Source organism: Mercurialis annua, linkage group LG3, assembly GCF_937616625.2.
Source record: "Mercurialis annua linkage group LG3, ddMerAnnu1.2, whole genome shotgun sequence".
Taxonomy (NCBI): domain Eukaryota; kingdom Viridiplantae; phylum Streptophyta; class Magnoliopsida; order Malpighiales; family Euphorbiaceae; genus Mercurialis; species Mercurialis annua.
Genome location: NC_065572.1, coordinates 2064696 through 2070695, shown reverse-complemented (window position 1 = coordinate 2070695; position 6000 = coordinate 2064696). Strand labels below are relative to the sequence as shown.

Here is a 6000-nt window from a genome sequence, read left to right as displayed (position 1 = left end):
TTAATGGAGAAGAAGCTTTCCAATCAACTCATCCGTCCTCAAGGTGGATAAATCATGAGTTTCAATGATGGCGGTAGTCTTAGGTTGCCATAGAAGAATAGGAAGGGATCTTAGGATTTTACCATTGATTTCATTTAGCTTGAAGAATTTCCCAAGTTGCTCAAGACTATGAACAATCTTAAGAAGCCTTGATGTCATCATCCCCACATCTTCATTTGGCAAGCCCTTGAAGCCTTCATACTCACCAAGAAGCAACTCAAGCTTCTTACCCTTGACTTGTTGTGTACCTTCATAGTAGCTCTCAAGAGTCTCCCACATTTGCTTGGCACAATTCAAGTGTTGAATTCTACCTTGTTCTTCTCTAGAGATTGAGGAGAGGAGAGTAGTAATGGCTTTTCTATTCATGCCATTCTCCTTGACTTGCTCTATAGACCAATCTTGTCTCTTCAAAAGAGCTCCATTTTTGTCACATGGAGGTGTCCATCCCCTTAGAAATACACTCCATAGATCAACCCCTTGCATATCAAGATAATTTTCCATCATATATTTTCAAACTTTGTAATTTGAGCCATCAAGAAAAGGTTTGAGAGTGATAAAAAAAATTTCGGTTGCCATTTTTGATCGAAAGCTCTAGCAATTAAGCAACAAGAAGAGCACCTTGCTCTGATACCAATTAAAAGACCCTTTGGGTTATAAGGCAAACCGGTTTTTGATTTGTGAATCGGAAATTTAAATTCTTTAAAGCGGAAAAGAGAATTTAAAGACACAAGAGATTTAGAGTGGTTCGGATCAACTCACGATCCTACTCCACTACTCAATCTAAGATTGAGATTTTAGAATCCACTAAATGGGATTGTGCTTTATAGATAAGCACCAACTTTACAAAGAGATTTCTTAGAGATAATCTCAAACTCACAATTGATTTTTCAAGGATAATCAAGAACCTACAAGGGTTGAGTTTTTCCAAAGCTAAACTCTAACTCACAATGATTAGGAGTTTCCAAGATTACTCCAAAACTACAACAAAACTAAGTGATTTAAAAATGTATGTTTGTTGTTTCAAGGTGTGTAAATCATTAACCTTGAAACATTGCAATTGGGTTTATATTTATACCCAAAGCAATCCCCAAACAAAGCACTAACAAACAAAACAAAAAAATGATCTCTGCACACATATCGCCCCCGTGATGCATGGATCACGGGCGAGATATTTGAATGAGACAAAAACCTTCAACGGCTAGAGCCACGTGTCAATGCTTCATTGGGTCTTCAAAAATGTATCCGTTGGATCTTCAACGGTCTCATTTATCGCGCCCGAGATGTGTTCGTCGCGCCCGTGATTCGTTCCAACGGTCGACTAGGGTTTTGTCAGCTCGAATATCGCCCCCGTGATATTTGCGTCGCCCCCGTGATATATATCGCCCCCGAGATGGAAATCCATCACGGGCGAGATATGCTACTGGGCAGCTTTCTACTCAAAAACACGATTTTTGCTAGAGAGCTCCGAATTGACTTCCGATTGTTCCTATGAGTTCCTATACACTAATAAACATGATTAGATCACTCATAGTTGATTGTCAAAGTCAAAACAAAAGAAGTTTGAAAGGACAAAGGTCCAACATATACGTATGCTATCATTATTCATTACAAAAAAAGACGAGAAAAATAATGAAGACCTCGCTTATAGTCTCCCATAGGGTGTTCTTGTGAGCTGACATCGTCTTTTGATCCTCCGACATCAGGTACTTATCAAAATTATAAGTTGCTAATAATAAAAAGGCTTAAATATTATTTAAAAATCATAAAATTTAGCGTGTTTAGTTTTAAGTAGGATCTCTAAGGCAGAGGTGGTGGTTACCATGAACCAGCTTGGATGACAGCATGAGATGGCTTTTATTTTTGTTGGTAATTTTCCTCATTGTAAAGAACAAATATTTTGTAGTTTATTAGAGATAGTACTGCAGAATTACATTGGCCAATGGACATGGAGTTTCATATCCTTCATTGCCGCCTATATTCTTTGGTTATGATACTTTTTTGTCCGGTTTATTTTGCCATTTAACTATGTTTTGAAGCTTCCCTTTGTTAAAAATAATACATTTGTTGATTTTTTCCATCTTTAAAGTGAATTATCCCGAGTGTACGAGGCACTCTTACTTGCAGTGCTTAATTGAACTCTAATATTTTCATGTAGCTAGATAGTAAATCATTGCATCCCCAAATAGTAACACCTGATAACACTAGTAGTAGCAACTAAAAAATTATTCCCCAACTTGATATTACAGATTTAATTAAAATTTCAATGACCATAAAAAACAAAAATATTCCATTTGGATTGAGATAAATGAATTGGAGAGGTAAAGTAATCATCTAAAAGCGTTGTTCATAAAGTAAAGTCAATAACATATCCCATCAACAAAGTTGTCCAATAAATACAGCAATGAAAGTAAAAAAAAATAAAAAAGGAAGTCAGTCCATGTCAAATCAAAAGAGCTTTCTCGCCTCTGTCGGATAATGAGGGAAAGGGTTGTTCCGGCGAGTGAACATGTCACGACCCATTTTCATGAATCGTGACCGGCGCTAGGGTATGGGTATGGTTGTACCAAAACCCGTAGCTAGCCTTGCGGATAACCAACTTAGATACATTTAAAACAAAGTACCTGCAGAAAAATCACATGCTCGGGGGCAACCGAGACTTCAGCCTAATCTAGCAGTACAGATAAACAGCATATATTTAAAGTACGCTTAATCTCAAATAAACTCCAACATGGCAATATAATATAAATGCCATAACACTGTAATCATGCCACAAGCGATAAGTAATAGTTGGACCAATCCAACAACAATAGCCTAAAATATAAACGTAAGGCTAAGACATGAATAATATGAAACTACTACTGCGGTCTAAGAGTTTAAAATAGTTCGACACTTTATTTCTGAAATAAATAAAGAACCTCCGAGAATGAAGAAACGGAGATCGACCAAAGCTCAAATCATAAACCTGGAAAATTTGGGAAAACAACGGGGTCAGATTTACTGAGTAGAGTTTATATAACCATTTACATTTATTAAGTTAAAAACCTTTAAAACGTTTAATAAAACATTTTCATTATGGATTATCAATGAAACCCTAAACCACAATTCTAAATCCATTGTCGTGTCGGTGAGACGTATCTCAAAACCGATCCCCGACTATCACTTAATAAATAGTGAGCCCAGGAGACGTATCTTCCACCGGTGCCCTCACTAAGGTGAGACGTATCTCAAACCTACCTCAATACCATAATCATTACCGGTGCGCACGCAGTCCCGATGATGCCCATCGAGTAGCACGTTCCAAATCAAATCCACAATGCCGAAAACAGTTCAAAAGCTGCTTATACATATATATACAAAATAATACGTTTGCTTAATAAAGAGGTAAATAGAGATATAAACTCACTGCTTGCTAAATCCACGTGATCCTGGCAAGCAATCTAACTCTGGTTCGCTTCTGAAGTACGAACAGTCAACGGGTCTAAATAAAATATTAAAATCATAATTAAAATCAGACCCTAACTCTAAAGAGTACTAGACACCACATAGGACTAGCACAACACAATACCAAGCCACATTTAATAAACACTTATATTAATGCATTCCAAAAATAACCCAAGTTATAAAGTACGTACAAATCATGTAAATATATTTAAAATGATTCGTAAAATAATTTAAATAAATCCAAGTTAAAATCCGTATTAGTGAGTCAGCCGAGTTATTACAAACTACCAAGCTTCTTCCCACTTGTTGGGCGACCACAATCTAACCCAAACCAAAACTTTATTAAATTTATAAACCCGAGTTTATAATTTAAAATACTTTAATAAAACAATTATCTATATTAAAATAGAATTTAATATCTTAATTCAAGTAACCCAAGTTACAACCAAAACTTAATTATTTTAAGTTTATAAAAGTTTATGGACTAAACTGTACTTTAGCCAGCTAGATACCCGAAATTAAATTAATTACTTTTGTTATAATTAAAACAAAGTATAAAATTACTAACCCAAAGACTTACTTAATTAAGTTATAAAAATATTAAAGTGCTAAATTATAATTTAGCCAATTTGATATTCAAAATCAAATTTAATACTCACTCTTAGTTTACTAAATTATAAATCAAAACAAGGATCCAAAAGATAAATTTTAACTTGAATAAATATCTAGAATTTTTTTTAGGGGCTAATTTGTAAATTAGCCAAAATTACATATCAATATAATTACCCGAGTAATTAGATTAATTTAGATTATAAAATAATTATTGTTTTCAAGATGTCAATTTAAAATTGAAACAAACACAAAAGTTATTATCAAATAAAAAAAAACAACTTGAGGGATCTAATTGTTTTAAGGGAAATTATTTAATGACTAACTTGGCCAATTGGCCATCTTCTTCCTTTTCAATATAAGTCCTTTCCCGCCAACCCCTTTACTGCAACATTCAAAATCTCAAGCCAACATTACACCTAGGTTTTGATTCTTTTATCATCATAAATAATTATCCTAAGATCATCACCTAACTAACAAGATTTAAAACTCAAAAACAATTTACAGAAATCATGTCAAGCAAGAAAATCAATTTCGACAGTAACATAATTTGTTAAACGGTGGATCGACAACGGTTAGACAGTCATGAACTCAAGCAATCGGTCTCTAATCTATTCAAATTAGGGGTATAGTAAACATACAATGGTATTTGAACCAAGAACAAGAAGAACCGTAGTAATATAGCATGAATACGTCAAAATGGAACGGCAATGAACGGAGAGATTGAACGTACCGTTATTGATTCCAAAACGTAAGGATCGAAGAGATCGCTGAGTCGATGAGAACCGTCAAAGAACAATCGGATTATATCTAAAATAATAGGCTAGAAATCAAGAACCGTATCTTGACGATATCGTAACAATGAAAGCAAGGTAAGAGAAGTAACAAGATTGCTTACCTAAAACGAATGGAGAATGTGAGTTGATGATGAAGATTCTGATCTCAGAAACGTAGAGAGTGTAAAACGGCTATGGTTGTGTTTAGTGAGGGAAAAATTTAGGTTAAGGAACAAAAGAAAAGAAACGTACAGCAATGTATAAATAGAGGAAGGGAAGAAGAAGTTTAAGCTGCATAATAATGATAGCTTATATAAACACACAATATGGCCCTTTCATATGTTGCAACATAATGGGCTTTTCATCTTAAACAAAAATGGGCTACGTAAAAGAAGAAGAGAAAGGAATGAGTGGGCTTCATTTCATGCATGGAACATATTGCATTTTTTTTTAAATTTAATAATATACACTAAACACGAATCGGACCACAATCGAATCAACGAGCGACTAAAATTAAATTAAATAAAAATATATAATAATAATAAATTAGTTAAAGTTTGACGGAATGCAAAAATTTATAATTAAAATAAAAAAAAAATATAATTTAAAAACACGGGATATTACATTCTCCCCAACTTACTAAAAATTCGTCCACGAATTTAAAACGCAAAAACAAGTAAACATATCAACACAACAAGCACCGAAACAATCAACTAAAACAGAAAGGTAACGTTACACGTACCTCAAGAAAAAAGGAAAGGATAACGTTTCCGCATATCGGACTCCGTCTCCCAAGTGCACTCCTCAACAGAATGATTCCGCCACAGAACTTTGACCATCGGAATCTCCTTGTTCCGTAACTTGCGCACTTGCGTATCAACAACCTCAATTGGTTGTTCCTCATAGGACAGCTCCTGGTCAATCTCAACGCTCTGAGGCACAATCACATGTGAAGGATCTGAGATGCACTTCCTCAGCATAGAAACATGAAAAACAGGATGCACTAACGACATGTCTGGCGGAAGAACCAGACGATAAGCCACCTCTCCAATCCTCTCTGAAATCTCATAGGGACCAATGTACCTCGGAGCCAACTTTCCCTTGACACCAAAACGAACCACGCCTTTCATAGGCG

The 6000-nt window shown here is 35.0% G+C and overlaps 1 long non-coding RNA gene across 1 annotated transcript; it reads right to left on the bottom strand.

Moving 5' to 3' along the window:
- Window positions 1-2877: 2877 nt before the first annotated feature.
- On the bottom strand, window positions 2878-3521 carry LOC126671833 (uncharacterized). The gene is made up of 2 exons (XR_007639142.2): window positions 3443-3521; window positions 2878-3001 (listed from the first exon to the last, which is right to left on the bottom strand). It is a non-coding gene; the product is annotated as an uncharacterized LOC126671833 (long non-coding RNA).
- Between the last annotated feature and the right edge of the window lie 2479 nt (window positions 3522-6000).